The sequence below is a fragment of the Balaenoptera musculus genome, chromosome 13 (genome assembly GCF_009873245.2).
Source record: "Balaenoptera musculus isolate JJ_BM4_2016_0621 chromosome 13, mBalMus1.pri.v3, whole genome shotgun sequence".
Classification (NCBI taxonomy): domain Eukaryota; kingdom Metazoa; phylum Chordata; class Mammalia; order Artiodactyla; family Balaenopteridae; genus Balaenoptera; species Balaenoptera musculus.
Window position 1 is genome coordinate 14897066 of NC_045797.1, and position 15787 is coordinate 14912852.

Consider the following 15787-nt stretch of genomic DNA (forward strand, 5'->3'; position numbering starts at 1 on the left):
GGGGGGGAGGAGGGTACAATATACATGACATAAAATTTACCATTTTAACCCTTTTTAAGTGTGCAGTTCATTGACATTAAGTACATTCATATTGTTGTGCAATCATCAGCATCATGCATATTCAGAACTTTTTTTATCTTCCCAAGCTGAAACTCCAGACCCATCAAATACTAACTCCTCATTCTCCCATCCAGCCCCTGGCAACCACCATTCTACTTTCTGTCTCTATGAATTTGACTACTCTAGCTCTCTCATATATGTGGAATCATACACTCTTTGTCCTTTTGTGACTTATTTCACTTAGCATAGTGTCTTCAAGTTTCATTCATGTTGTAACGTGTCAGAATTTCCTTCCTTTTTAAGGCTGAATAATATTCCATTGTATGTATAGACCACATCTCGTTTACCCATTCATCCACTGATGGACACTTAAGTTGCATCTGCTTTTTGGCTATTGTGAATAATGCTGCTGTGAACATGGATGTACGAATATCTCTTTCAATCTGTGCTTTCAGTTCTTTCGGGTATTTACCTAGAAATGTTTGCTGTTTTAAGCCACTAAATTTTGGGGTAATTTCTTACATAGCAATAGATAACTAATAGAGGAGCAGATTTGAGAGGTATCACAAGCAGAAACTTCTTTTTTCCCCAACATTTAATTAGGAAAATGTATTTATTATGAAAATTTTCCGATGTACAGAAAAGTTGAAAGAACTTTTCAATGAACATGCATATATCACCACCTAGGTTAAACTGTTAATAGTTTGCTGTATTTTCTTTATAAATTAGGTTAAATCATGCAATTGCTGTTTTCATAGGCTAAAAATGATATAATATTGGCAAATGTCATATTCTTCAATCTTATATTGTTCTATATTTTTCTGAACCATTTGAAAACGTGTTGCAGACTTCATGATATTTCACCTCTCAGTACTTAAGCATCTCCTAAAGTATATTCTCCCCCACAAATAAATACCATTATTGGGACTTCCTGGTGGTGCAGTGGTTAAGAATCCACCTGCTGATTTAGGGGACTGGGGTTCGAGCCCTGGTCTGGGAAGGTCCCACATGCTGCGGAGCAACTAAGCCCATGCGCCATAACTACTGAGCCTGCTCTCTAGAGCCTGCAAGCCACAACTACTGAAGCCCACCCGCCTAGAGCCCGTGCTTCGCAACAAGAGAAGCCACCACAATAAGAAGCCTGCGCACTGCAACGAAGGATAGCCCCCGCTCACCGCAACTAGAGAAAGCCCGTGGGCAGCAATGAAGACCCAATGCAGCCAAAAATAAATAAATAAATAAATAATTAAAAAACCCCACCATTATCACATCAAAGAAACTTAACCTAATATCCCTTAAGAAAATTCCTTAATAAAATTTAATATATATATTCCATATTCAGATTTCTCTAGTGGTTCCTAAGATGTATTCTGTAGCTGAATTTTGGAACCAGAAAATACAGTTCATATATTACATTTGGTTATTATGTCCCTTTGGTCTCACACATGTTACTTCTAAAAGGATTCTCAACCCTCTGTCCGTGGTCTTCAGGGGATCTCTGAGAGTCCTGAGAGTTAATACTCAATTGTGTCTGTGTGTGCACACATGCCTGTGTATGTCAGTGGATAGATTAGGTTTTCTAAGTGATGGTACACCAGAGGTTGAGAATTTGTGATGTAAAAGCGGCAGATGATTGACTTGAAGAGGGAGAAAAGCTAAACACCATGACTGAGCACCAGTACACCAGGAGGCTGCTTTTGGGGGGAATGAAATGGCTTTAGACAAATAACATAATCTCTTTGTTCATCTCTAATTTGTGAGTAATAATATTGGTCCATCTACCTCAATAGATGTGAAACACTGCATGTGAAAACACTTTGCGCATCAGAAATGGCTCAGAGATCATCAAAAGCTATGCAATGTTAGTTACTAAAAGTACAGAGAATTTGAGTTTTCTGAAACCTTTGCACCCTGACCTCTACCCATGTTGTGGTGAGGAGAGAATGTGTGCCGCCTTAGGCTGGTGTTTTGCAGTTCCCCGCCTAGGCATGCTCTGGATGACAGATCCGGGAGAGGGTCTGGGCTCTCTCTTGATTGGGGTAATACCTGCCGGTTCATACATCAGTTGCTCTTGCATTGTCTGGCTGAGGGTTTGCCTGGCAGCTTGGCAAGACTCCTGCCTAGAAATAGGCAGAGTGGGAATATGACAGGACTTGTTACAGTCAAGACAGTGGAGCCCTGTCTCAGAGACTTAACTTGCCTCTCTCACCATAGGTAGCTTGTACAAGTTGCTTCGATACCCTTTCTATGGGTAAAGATAATCTTATTTTTCTATGCTTCTTCCAGAGGCCTTGGACTATTGAGTATTTATAAGGGAATTTGTGCCCAGGCCAAGCTGGATGTGGGGAAGGGGCTGGAATCAGGACCCAGGCTTCCTTGGCCAACTATTTCGAGCAAATAAGGTAAAAATGAGGAATGCCAGGTGGCCCATGAAAACTGGAGCCTTAGCCTAATAAAGGTTGCAGTTGAGGAGAAAGAGCTATAACACCATAATGATCTCTATTTTAATGAAAACATCCCCTTTATTGATAATAAGCTTAGGAGAAAGAGCTATAACACCATAATGATCTCTATTTTAATGAAAACATCCCCTTTATTGATAATAAGCTTAGGAAGATTTAGCTGGGAAAGTTCCTAACAATACTTCCTCCAAGTCCTATGCCAGCCTTTGTTCTCAAATGCCAGATGTGAATTTGTCAGTGTAAGATCTTTATGAAACACGGCAAGTTTAAACACAGCCATTCTCCTACTTCTCACCTCTGAATTCCGTGTTATGTTCTCAGAATGGTTAAGATTTTTTAGAAGGTGTTAATTAATCTTTCAACAGATTTCTGTTTAACTGCTAGAAACTTGACCAAGCTATGTGATCCTTATAAAACCTTAGACGACTTGGGAGCCAGTAAGAAGATGAAGTCTAACAGATGTGGTTTTGGATTAGCTGCTGACCTAATAGCTGGTAAGCTATTTAACATCTCTAAGCCTTGGTGTCCTCACTTGTAAAAGGGGGACTCAAAATTGATTCAACAAACACACTTTGAATGTTGACCACGTGTCAGCACTGTTCTAGGCACCAGGGATCCAAGGGGAAGCATGGCAGATGTGCTCCCTGCTCTCCTTGACCTTATCACGGGATGTGGGTACTGAACAAAAGATTATATAATTAAGTAGTTAATTCCAATGGCGATAATAGCAACTACCTCAGCAGATGTTGTGAGGATTAAAAGAGTAAGGCAGGCCTTTCTCACCTTCTGAGGTGGCCCACACTCTGTCTGTGTAGTGTGTTTCTCTCTAAATAAATCCACTTCTTACCTATAAAAATAAATAAATAAATAAATAAAAAATAAAAGAGTAAGGCAAATTCAAGACTGGTGTCATAATACTAGTTATTAGTTTTGCTAACAGTCCTAATTAGTGTAAATATGAGTTGGGTATTAGTTCCTCTCTTGTTTTGGGCGGATATTTAAGTGGTTAGAAGTAAGAGCCGTCACGTGACTTAAGTGTGTGTCCCTTAGAGCAAAGGGAAAGGCAAACGTTCCTCCTAGTGTTGGGGACATGGTCTTCCCCACTTAAGGAAAGAAGCCGAACTTGCTACTCATTGCTGTCAGGAAGACGAGTTTTAGTATTAACATTAACTAGACCCACAGCCTAACCCTGGGAGTGGAGGGTGTGGGCCCAGAATTTTGCGAAAGGTCTCTGAATCCTGATGCGCACCAAGCATCGTCCATAGAATGAAAACATATTTTGGCTACATATGGACATTACTATAGTTGTAGATGCTGATGTGATTCATGCAATATAGATTCCTTTAAATGAATTACTGGTCTTACTAGCATTTTTTCATTACGTATTTTCTCAATCAAATCTTCTCCTTCTTCTTCCTGGCTTAAACCCTTTAACAGCTTCTCATTGCTCAGGGTAAAGTCCACACTCCCTCCCCAGCACTGCAAGATTCTGCTGACCTCTCTTGGCAAATGCTCCACCCCCACCCCTGTGTATTCACCAAGCTCCGACATGAAGGCTGTTCTGGGCCATGGCTAAGAGCCTTCGGGGCTCAACTCAACACTTGTTCTGGCATGAATAGATACAGCTCCTGAGTTGGGAAAGATATCGACCCTTCCTACAGACATCATGCCATTTGAGGTGGCTATGGGTCCACTCGGGCACTGGATCAAGCAGGCCTCACATTGGGTCAGTCAGTACTCCCCTAGACCATCTCTCCTCCTGGACTCCTGTTCCACTCTCTCTTCCCCTTTCCCTCTGGGAGTCAACGAGGCCCAGTTGGAGGTGAGGTCCCCTTAGCTTCTTCCTCTGTACTGTTGCACCAACCCTCCAAGCAAGTACCCAAGCCATTTTCCAATTAAAGCCATTTTCCTTTCAAGGGTTTCAAATATACACAATTTTGGAAGTCACAAAACTTCTTGATGTCAGTTTTCCATGAACTCTCTCTTCAATGTTTATATGGAAACCCAAGCTCCATAATGCCCTGTGCCTTCACACTGTGTGTGTGTGAATTATTCAAATCCCTGGAGAGAGAGTCACTGATAAAAAGTGGGGCGGGGGGAGCATTTTTTACTCCTCTCTCCACTCTTAAAACCCTCCAAAGAATGAAGAAGAGAAACAACTCCATCTTTTAAAAGATGAAAAAAAGAGAAATCAATCACTCCATCTTTTATTATGAATAACAAATAACAAAAGAATGTACTTAACATATATGTACAATTTAACTAATAACAGTAAAATGAACACATGTACCTACTAATTAGCTTTAAAAATCCAATTTGGGCTTCCCTCGTGGCGCAGTGGTTGAGAGTCTGCCTGCCAATGCAGGGGACACGGGTTCGAGCCCTGGTCTGGGAAGATCCCACATGCCGCGGAGCAACTAAGCCCGTGAGCCACAACTGCTGAGCCTGCGCGTCTGGAGCCTGTGCTCCGCAACAAGAGAGGCCGCGATAGTGAGAGGCCCGCGCACCGCGATGAAGAGTGGCCCCCACTTGCCGCAACTGGAGAAAGCCCTCACACAGAAGCGAAGACCCAACACAGCCATAAATAAATAAATAAATAAATAAAATATTAAAAAAAAAAAAATCCAATTTAACTAGTACCTTAGAAGGTCCTGTGTGGACTATCCCAGTCACACCCCTTTTTCTCCTTCCAGGCAGTATCGATTATGCTGAATTTTGACTTAATCATTCCCTTCTTTTTCTTTAGAGGTTTACTCTTTTTTTTTTTTTCACATTAGTTAAAATTTTATTACAATCACGTTTTGAAATTACGTATTACATATATGTCTATAAACTTATATAGATACATACATATGGATTCATACATATGCAAATATACAAATATACAGACATTGTCATCCCTAACGATCCTCCATGTGAATGTAAAAGAGAACACAAGTGACTTATGCATTGATTTATTCAGCAAACTTTTATTGCTTACTTGATTATATCCTATGTGGCACAATTTAAAATAAGAGTACAAATAAATTTCACGCCCATAGATTTACTCTTGTAAGTTTTATCAAACATTTGGTTATTCTGTGATAGTTGGAACTAAATGTTCTAACTGGGATACCAATAAATTTCAGCCATAATTATTTTATTGTTTTAATATCGTTCCCCAGGATGTGGGGTAGGATAAGACAGTGTGTTATGTAACATTATGGAAATGGAATTATGTGATTAATTATAAGTATAGTTGGAGGATTTAGATAAAGTCATAAATCATCATAACAAAGTAAGTGGGGTACCTCTGAGCCAGAGCAGCTTCACAAGAAAGGATGGAAGGACAAAGCGGATACAATCAGGGGAAAGAAAGCAGCAGCAAAAACAGCTTTTGAGGTCTAATAAGTGCATACTTGGAGTCTGCTTCCACTGTTGCCAGCAGCTGGCATGTACGGGATGTTTCCATACTCCCACCCTGCTGCTGTGTACCTGTGTACCTGTGTACACAGGTACGCCCACACTCACCTGCACCCTGACACTTTCCCTCACAGGCAAATTGATCATTTCCAGATCAAAAGGAAAGGACTGTAAATACCTCACCCTAAAGGTGGATTTAGACCACATCTTTTGCACTTTGCAATCCAAGTAATATCTTAGAACAGTTTTTCTAAAACATTTTCCATTGAAGACTTTTTCTTTGGGATATTTATAGTTGTTAGATGAAACTTGACCATTCCAAGGACAATTATAATTGGGAGACAAGGTTAATGAAGGTTAAACAATCTTGTTAAAAGCTATCTGAAAAAAAAAAAAAAAAAGCTATCTGACTTCTGGAAACCTTTAATATGTCACTGTATATTACGAATTTCCAAGAGGGAAGTATAATTTGCAAGTTTCTCAAACATATTTGAACAAAATATCCTTTTTTCACAGAATGTATCAAAAGACTAATATTATGAGGCACATATATTTTTAATTATATTAGGGAGTCCTAAAACAAGGGTACAAATACAGTTCTTTTATTTCTATAGATACCAAATTATATGGTATCAAAGTGTAAATGTAATACCACAACCCTACTACCAGCTGTGACATCTTTGGGTAACTGACCCTAGTGTGCGCTATTTCCTCCAGGAATACATGAGCTGAAAGGTAAGCCATGGCGCCAGTATCTCTGGACCTCTTTTAAAAATTCTTAACATTGAAGGACTTGATATTTATATTTTATCTAAAATTATAGTAATAGTCATATAGCTATTTAGATATAGTTATTCCTAACAATCCTTCAGATCTCTATGTGAGTGTAAAAGAGAACAAGAGTGATTTATGCATTCATTTATTCAACAAGCTTTGATGCATTCTTACTAATATCAAGACTTTGTGCCATAGTTTGTGGAGCCTCTGCCTTTAGAAAGTTTATAAGTTTTCAGAATAAATTATACCAGTACATAAATAACTAAAAATATAGGAAATTAGTCATAGGCCTTATTTTTTAAAATACACATAAAAACAGGATTTTGGAGGAGGATAGATGTTTACTCTTTTTTATCTCTCTTTTTTCTTTCTTTTTTTTTTTGGCCATGCCACATGGCATGTGGGATCTTAGTTCCCTGACCAAGGGTGAACCGATGCCCCCTGCAGTGGAAGCGCAGAGTCTTAACCACTGGGCCACCAGGGAAGTCCCTGTCTTTTTATTTTTTTTAATTGAAGTATAGTTGTTTTACAATATTGTATAAGTTACAGGTGTACAATATGGTGATTCACAATTTTTAAAGGTTATACTTCATTTATAGTTATTATAAAATACTGATTATATTCCCTATGTGGTACAATATATCCTTGTAACTTATTTTATACATAATAGTTTGTACCTCTTAGAGTTTTACTTTTCATGTATATTTCCCATACAATGTATTTTAATTTGGGGGAGTTTTTGCATTTTATTGAAATCACAGAGTATATATTCTTCTGTGACTTACTTTTTTTCACTCAAGTGTATGTTTCTGAGACCCATCTATGCTGCTGTGCACACCTACAGTTCACTCATTTTTATTGATAAATTGTATTCCAGGGCTTCCCTGGTGACACAATGGTTAAGAATCTGCCTGCCAATGCAAGGGACACGGGTTCAAGCCCTGGTCAAGGAAGATCCCACATGCTGCGGAGCAACTAAGCCCGTGCATCACAACTGCTGAGCCTGTGCTCTAGAGCCCGCGAGCCACAACTATCGAAGCCCATGTGCCACAACTACTGAAGCCCACGCGCCTAGAGCCCGTGCTCCGCAACAAGAGAAGCCACTGCAATGAGAAGCCCGTGCACTGCAACGAAGAGTAGCCCCCGCTCACTGCAACTAGAGAAAGCCCGTGCACAGCAACAAAGACCCAATACAGCCAAAAATAAAAATAAATAAATAAATAAATAAATTTATTTTTTTTTAAAAATTGTGTTCCATTGTATGAATATGTGGCACTGTATTTACCCATTCTCCTGCTAGTGGTCATTTCTATGTTTCCAGCTTTTTGTTATTACAGACAGTGCTAAACATTCTTCTACCTGTCTCCAGCTTCAATGACACAAGGAAGCCGTATACTGCCAAATAAAGCCAAGGGCACTGTTCTGGAAGGCTCATCTTAAACTTTCTTTTTTTTAGTGGTTTGAGAGACGGCAATTTTTTTTTTAATTAATTAAATTTTGGCTGCGTTGGGTCTTCGTTGCTGCGCACGGGCTTTCTCTAGTTGCGGCGAGTGGGGGCTACTCTTCGTTGTGGTGCGCGGGCTTCTCATTGCGATGGCTTCTCTTGTTGCAGAGCACGGCTCTAAGCGCGTGGGCTTCAGTAGTTGTGGCACGCAGGCTCAGTAGTTGTGGCACACAGGCTAAGTTGCTCTGTGGCATGTGGGATCTTCTTAGACCAGGGATTGAACCCATGTCCCCTGCATTGGCAGGCGGATTCTTAAGCACTGTGCCACCGGGGAAGTCCTGGAAGGCTCATATCTTAATGGTCCATTGTTTAGAACCATAAGGCAAGCGGCTGGAAAGACTCCAGAGAAGTAACTCCATCCTGCAGGACATAGGGAATGGGGAGGTGGAGGTAATGGAGAAGCCATGCATAGGCACCATATTAATTATTTATGTCCCCACCTCCTAGCTGAGGGAACCTGCTGGGGGTGAGGGGAGATGGGGGATGGGGAATGAGGGAACAGTAAGTCTCAGAAAGTCTGTTGTACACTGAATGTTTGTGTCTCCTCACAATTCATGTGTTGAAACCCAGTCCCCAGTGTGATGGTATTTGGAGGTGGGAGATTTGGGAGGTGATTAGGTCACGAGGGTGGAGCCCTCATGAATGAGATTAGTGCCCTTATAAAAGAGACCCCAGAGCTCCCCCACCACTTCTGCCCTGTGTGGACATAGTGAGAGGAGAGCAGTCTACGAACCAGGCAGCAGGCTCTCACCAGACACCAAATCTGCTGGCGCTTTGATTTTGGACTTCTCAGCTTCCAAAACTCTGAGAAATGTGTTTGTTGGTTAAGCCACCCAGCCTATAATTTTTTTTTTGTTTTTTTTTTAGCCCAGATGGACTAAGACAAAGCCTGTCTTAAGGAGTGTTACCACACTGACTCCGTTTATCTTGAAAACTGGGAAGATATGACCCCAGACAGAGGAGAAAACAGATTTGGTGATAAAGTGTTCGAAGAAAAAAAGTCAGTTTAAAACTGTGGTCTGTCCAGATCACTTGCCTTATCTTTCTGTAAACTAATTTTTAACGAATAGCTGGTCTCTTTCAAAGATGAGCAATGACCAGGAAGACATGCATAATTAGAGCAATTTCCAGTTAAACAAGCTGTGTTTATATCCCCCCTCCCCAAAACCCTACTAAAATGATAGTAAAAGAATATAAAGAGGCCTAACCCCCACAGGAGTCAGGAGACATCAGGAGAGGAGAGATTTCAACAAGTTTTTGAAAGACAGAGATGGAGTAGTGAGAGGCAATTAAATTAGCAAACTGGAGGAAAACATTGTTTAAAGTGTATGCTGACCCCATGAAGGCATCAGATACTGTGTAAGGTGGGCATGAGGCATAGGGTGAAAACACCTGAATGTTAGATCAAAGGCCCCTTCCTCCACCTCTTAAAGCAAGGTGACTACCAGACCAAGCAGGAAATTGTAGATTCAGTCTACAGAAACTAAATCTGAAAGATGTTGCTGATGTCATGTAGAATTAGAAACAAGGGAATTAAGAATAAGTCAGCCCTATTGTATGATCCAGCAATTCCACTACTAGGTGTATACCCAAGAGAATTAAAAACATATGTCCAGGGGAGGGAAGGGATGAATTGGGAGACTGGGATTGACAAATACATGCTACTATATATAAAATAGATAACTAATAAGGACCTACGGTATAGCACAGGGAACTCTTCTCAGTACTCTGTAATGACCTATATGGGAAAAGAATCTAAAAAAGAGGGTATAAGGACTTCCCTGGTGGTCCAGTGGTTACAACTCCATGCTTCCATTGCAGAGGGCGCAGGTTCGATCCCTGGTCAGGGAACTAAGATACTGCATTCTGCAAAGCGCGGCCAAAAAATGGAAATAAAATAAAATAAAATAAAAAAGAGTGGCTATATGTATAACTGATACACTTTGCTGTACAACAGAAACTAACACAACATTGTAAATCAACTTTACTCTAATAAAAATTTTAAAAAAAACATATGTCCACACAAAAACTTGTACACAAATGTTCATAGCAATGTTTTCATAATATCCAGAAGGTGGAAACAACCCAAATGTCCATCAGCCAATGAATGGATAAACAAAATGTGGTATATTAATACAATGAAATATTATTTGGCCATGAAAGGATATATGCTACAATGTGGGGGAACCTTGAAAACATTATGCTAAGTGAAAGTAGCCAGTCACAAAGGACTACTTATTATATAATTCCACTTATATGAAATGTCCAGAATAGGCATATCTATAGAGACAGAAAGTAGATTAGTGGTTGCCAGGAGCTAGGAGGACAGAGGAATGCAGGTGACTGCTAGTTGATATGGGGTTTCTTTTTAGGGTGATGAAAATAGATAGTGGTGGTTGCACAACTCTGTGAATATACTAAAAACCACTGAGTTATACAGTCTTGAAGTACAGAGTTGTACTTTTAAAGGGTAGATTTAATGGCAAGTGAATTATATCTCAATAAAAAAGAGAGAGTGAGAACCTATAAAATCCTCCACAACTTTAGCTTTAAATCTAGAGAGTCAAAATATAAGATTTTAATTTATGCATCAGTTTGATTACAATAGTAAATTACTCAAAACAATAGAAATGTCCACCAATAGAGATTGGGTTAAAAAATATGATATATCATGCTAATAGAATGCAATGTAACTACTTAAATAATGTGGGAGAAATACATTTAATGCCATAAAAACATTTTTGTGATATATGACATGAAGAGAACAGATTGCAAAATAGTATGTATATTGTCATCTCATTTTGTAAGGAAAAATTGTGTATGAATCTGTCTGGCAGTATAAATATCACAATGTTAAATATGGGGCCAAAAAAAAAAAATCAAGTGTGTCTCCTGAATGGTGGAACCTCTCCAGTCCCCTTCCCTTACTCTGCTCATAGATCTTAAATGGCCCTCACATCCCCTCAAAGGAGAGACACGTAAGCAAAAAGCAGACGAAAAACATACATCAGAAGGGGATTACTTATAAGTCAGAAAGAGAAAGACAAATACCATATGATATCACTTATATGTGGAATCTAAAATGGCACAAATGAACCTATCTATGAAATAGAAACAGACTCACAGACATAGGAAACAGACTTGTGCTTGCCAAGGGGGAGGAGGGATGGGGAAGGGATGGACTTGGGAGTTTGGGGTTAGTACAATAGATGCAAACTATTATATATAGAATGGATAAAAAACAAGGTCCTACTGTATTGCACAGAGAACTGTATTCAGTATCCTGGGATAAACCATAATGGGAAAGAATATTAAAAAGAATGTATATATGTGTATAACTGAGTCACTTTGCTGTACAGTGGAAATTAACACAACATTGTAAATCAACTATACTTAAATTAAAAATAAATAAATACATTTTAAAAAAGGAAAAAATGAGGATTACTTCAGGAAACAGAGTCCAACGAATAATTCTCCATGACCTCAAAGAATGTGAGATGAAATAGTTTCTCTTTGACAAGAGAGCTCAAGGAAAGATGCAAGAGTGCAAGGAAGAGATTCTAAGGGGACAGAAGGAGATGCAAAGCAGGCTGGCCTAGTTTCAAAAGAAAGGAAGAAGAAAAAAAAAAAAACAGCAACATCACAGGGATAGCTATCATATTAGTAGCAAGAAAAACTGGAATAAATAGAATTGAAATGGTTTTCTGAATGAATACAATTGAGAACACAAATGAAAACAAAATGAAACAGAGAAAAGCCTTGTAAAAATATTTAGAGGAAAGATTATTAAAATGGAAGACATGTACAAAGAATTCAAATATAGATACAAAGGTTAAAATTAAAAAGACACACATTCCTAAGGTGGAAAACACAATAAATAGAATAGAAAAGATATTCACAGATGTTATAGAAGAAAAATTTCCTGAAATAAAGATTTGAATCTACAGATTAAAAGGACAGACCATATCCTAGGAAAAAACTGAGTCAGATGGATCATAACAAGGATTGCTCATTTTTCCTCCAGTATTCATTCTCCCTTCTTCCATAATTGTAGAATGGTCATCGAGAATGAAGACTATATTTCCCAGTATTCCTTGCAGTTAGATCGGGTCATATGACCAAGTTCTGTCCAATGGGATGTGAGCAAAAGATTAATATTTGCACTTCTGGGTATATCCTTAAAGGAAAGGATATTCCCTTTCTCTTTTTCCCTTTCTGTTGGCTAGAATATTCATCTTGGTGTATGTGGACAAAGACAACACCCTAGGAATGGTAGAGCACCCAAACAGAAAGAGCCTGAATTCCTGGCAGTTTCATTAAAGTATTGCTGCTGTATCATTTATATCATTAAATGAGAAACAAATACAGTCTCTCTTAAAGCCACTGTTATTTTGGGTTTCTGTCTGAATTTATATCCTAAATAATACACTGATTAAGGTATATATTGATGAAGTTGCTGAATTTCAGAGATAAAGTATCTTAAGAGTGTCCAAGTAGAAGAAGCAAGTCATGTACAAAGAGTAAGATCAGTATCCTTAGGCTTCCCCCAAAGCAACACTCAAAGTCAGAAGACAAAGGAGCAATGTCTCGAAAGATGTGAGGGAAAGAATGACACAAGAATTTTTACCCAATTTGCCCTTTAAGTATAAAGACATAGGCCCTTTGAAGCATGCAAGAATCCATGAGACCAATATGAAAAAAAGACTACTTGATGACAAAATGAAGGGTTGACTCCAAAAACAGAAATGGAAAAGTCATGGTAAAATAACAATAATAAGGACCAGATCCACTTAAATACAGAACCAATCAGACAGCTTTGGGAATTGTGGTAAAAGGATGGGATGTAAATATCATTAATCTTTCCTATGTGAAAATGATACGACCAAAAAAATTAAAAGGAGGAGGCAAGGGGAGAGGAAATGGGAGAAAATATGTGTGTTGATTTCCTCTTGGCTGGAAGTGTGGTCTTGGCTGGAAGTCAATTGATATTGTCTAAAATTGAAACGTTGTTTTTAAAAATGACTCAAAAATCTTAATGTTGTCCTTTTTTAAGAAAAAGGACTATTTTTAGGAAGCTGTATATCTTGGTGTCAAGAAATATTTTCTGAAGTTCAAGAATTCCTTCAAGTTTTTTCTCCTGATAAATGTCATGCTTTGTTTAAAAGAAAAATGTGATCCCATTTTTTGTAATGCTATTGTGGGTATTTCCATTCTCTGTAAAACTATTTCTGTTTCTCACCTATACACAAAAAAACAAACACACACTTTCTTTCATTCTCATTCTTATCCATATGTTTGTTTACAGAAACATCTGGAAGGATGGTCCCTGTCAGTAGCAAATTGTCCCTGAGTGATGGAGTTGGGATCAAATTTTTTTTTTTTTTTTTACTTTTCTTCTTGCAAGTTTTGCATGCTTCAAATTTTTATAATACAGTAAAAGTTCAATAATCAAGCATAGATCAGACTTAGAAAATGTCAGTTATTAGATCTTCTGGATTATGAGGTTTTCTGGGTGTCAGTCTGTTGCTATTCCAAGGTATCATTTCACAAATATATTTGTAACGTACTTCATTAATCTGTTCTTTGCCTTAAGCATATCATGATTTAAGTAACCCATATACTAAAATAGTACATTCTAGTTCAATTATAAATATAATTCGCTATTAATGGTTGAATGGAATTCAACCGTATGAATTTGCTTGGTAAATTCTCTATGGTAAGACAAGAAGGTCATTTCTAAATTTTTGCTAATATAAACAGTTTGCTTACATCCTAAGGATGATGCTTACATCCTAAATTATTTCTTTGAGATAGATTTCTAGAAGAATCACTGGGTCAAAGGAATGTATATTCCCAAGGTGTTTTATATTTATTGCCAAGTTGCCGTCCAGAAAGGCCCAGCTAGTTACACATTCCCACCTACAGTTCGGAAAGAAAGTTTTCCCTCCCCACACCCTCACTATCACAGAAAGTTATTCCAGGCCAGATGAACTTTGAACTTTCCTCTCAGGTGCCTGGAGGAAACACCCGCACTAACTAAAGATGTAGATTATTATATATGCCCCTAGAGACTGGCTGCCGGGGTGGGGGTAGGGGGTGGGGGGGTGGGGGTGGGAGTTGGGCATTGGACCTTCTAAAGAACCCTCGGTGCAGCCCAGCGTCCAGGTGACTACCCTGTAATGGACAGGTCTAACCCTGATTCCCATGTTTGTTTGCCATTCATCAATGATTTTCTCTAGACTCTGCTTCTCAAAGTTGCCTCCTCATGGTGCATGTTTGTTCCTGACCCCACATTGTATTTAAATTGCTTGGTTAATTTGTACCCCTCCCTGCAAGACATGAGTTCCATGAGGGCAGGAAGTCTTGCCCACCTGTGAATTCTCAGCACAGAGAAGAGTACCAGGCATGTGGTAGCACCTTGTGTTTTTGTTTTTTGTTTGTTTGTTTGTTTTTTTATAAACTGTTTATTTTCCGTCAACCTATTTCCATTTTAAAAGTTTGTGGAAGAACAGTTTAAGACCACTCAGTGGTTGTTCCTACCCACTCAGTGGCCTGAGCAGTGGAAGCTGCAGTCCAGTCTTCAGTGGCAGGCTGACCACTCCAATCTTCAGTGGGGAACTGCTGAATAGGCACAGAGGGCACCTGCACACCTTCGGACCAGTCCGCCACCGCAGGCTGAGTAGCAGTGAACTCAGGAGCTGGAGCTGAATTCACCCTGAAATTCCTCCTTGGTCACAGCCTTCTCAGCTGCCGCCTGCTCTGCCTTTTCGATCTCTTCAGGATCTCTGTAGAAGTAGAGATCAGGCACGACCTCCCATGGGTGTTCACGGGAGATGGTGCCACGCATGTGCAGAACTTCCCGGGCAAGCATCCACCACATCAGACCCACTGAGTGAGCTCCCTTTTTAGGATCTTACATCAGGATACATCAAGTTAGTCTGAAAACAATAAGGCCAAGTAATGCCTGAGAGGTCCAAGAGTAAGAAATAATGGAGAAAAGCAGAAGAAAACACAGGCCATTTTTTAAATGTTTTTTCATCTCTCCTTAAAGCACTCATATATTAAAATCATACATTTGTAGCAAGTATTACTATCAAACTCCACTCATTGGGCCAGAGACCCTTGCGATGTTAGCGAAAAACTTGCCCCTCATGTAGCACACTACCTACACTTGTGAGTTCATCGGCCAGTGGCCTCAACTCCAAAGCACCTTGTTTTTTAAGGAAGGTAGAAGAGACTGAGAATCAGAAGCTCCTGAGGGGTTAACTAGACACCTGAGACTCCTCTGGTTGTCTCTGCTTTTTCCTCATTCTCCACATCCAACCTGCAATAAACCAACTTTGGTCTCTCTAAACCATTCCCTCCTTCCCATCCCCATGTGCTCTCCTGCCTAGTTCAGGCCCTTAATGCAGATCACTTGAACAATTAGCTTGCCCCTTAGTCAGTCACTTTGCTTCCCGTGTCCCTCCCCACCCCACTTTTGGTTCATTATTTCTCTCATTCCATTGTTCTTTTTTGAACATAGGATCTGATCCCGTGATATCCCTGCTTATAAACCTCCAGGGCTTCCTATTCCCTCCAG

The 15787-nt window shown here is 39.3% G+C and overlaps 2 long non-coding RNA genes and 1 other non-coding gene across 3 annotated transcripts; 2 read left to right on the forward strand and 1 right to left on the reverse strand.

Annotated features, from left to right (window-relative positions):
* Positions 1 to 264: 264 nt before the first annotated feature.
* Positions 265 to 15112, forward strand: LOC118906517. Its single transcript, XR_005022499.1, has 3 exons — positions 265 to 278; positions 2237 to 2240; positions 15010 to 15112. It is a non-coding gene; the product is annotated as an uncharacterized LOC118906517 (long non-coding RNA).
* Positions 2892 to 9814, forward strand: LOC118906516. Its single transcript, XR_005022498.1, has 3 exons — positions 2892 to 3016; positions 6539 to 6659; positions 9073 to 9814. It is a non-coding gene; the product is annotated as an uncharacterized LOC118906516 (long non-coding RNA).
* A 166-nt stretch (positions 15113 to 15278) lies between the features above and the next one.
* Positions 15279 to 15416, reverse strand: LOC118906561. Its single transcript, XR_005022541.1, has one exon. It is a non-coding gene; the product is annotated as a small nucleolar RNA SNORA62/SNORA6 family (small nucleolar RNA).
* Between the last annotated feature and the right edge of the window lie 371 nt (positions 15417 to 15787).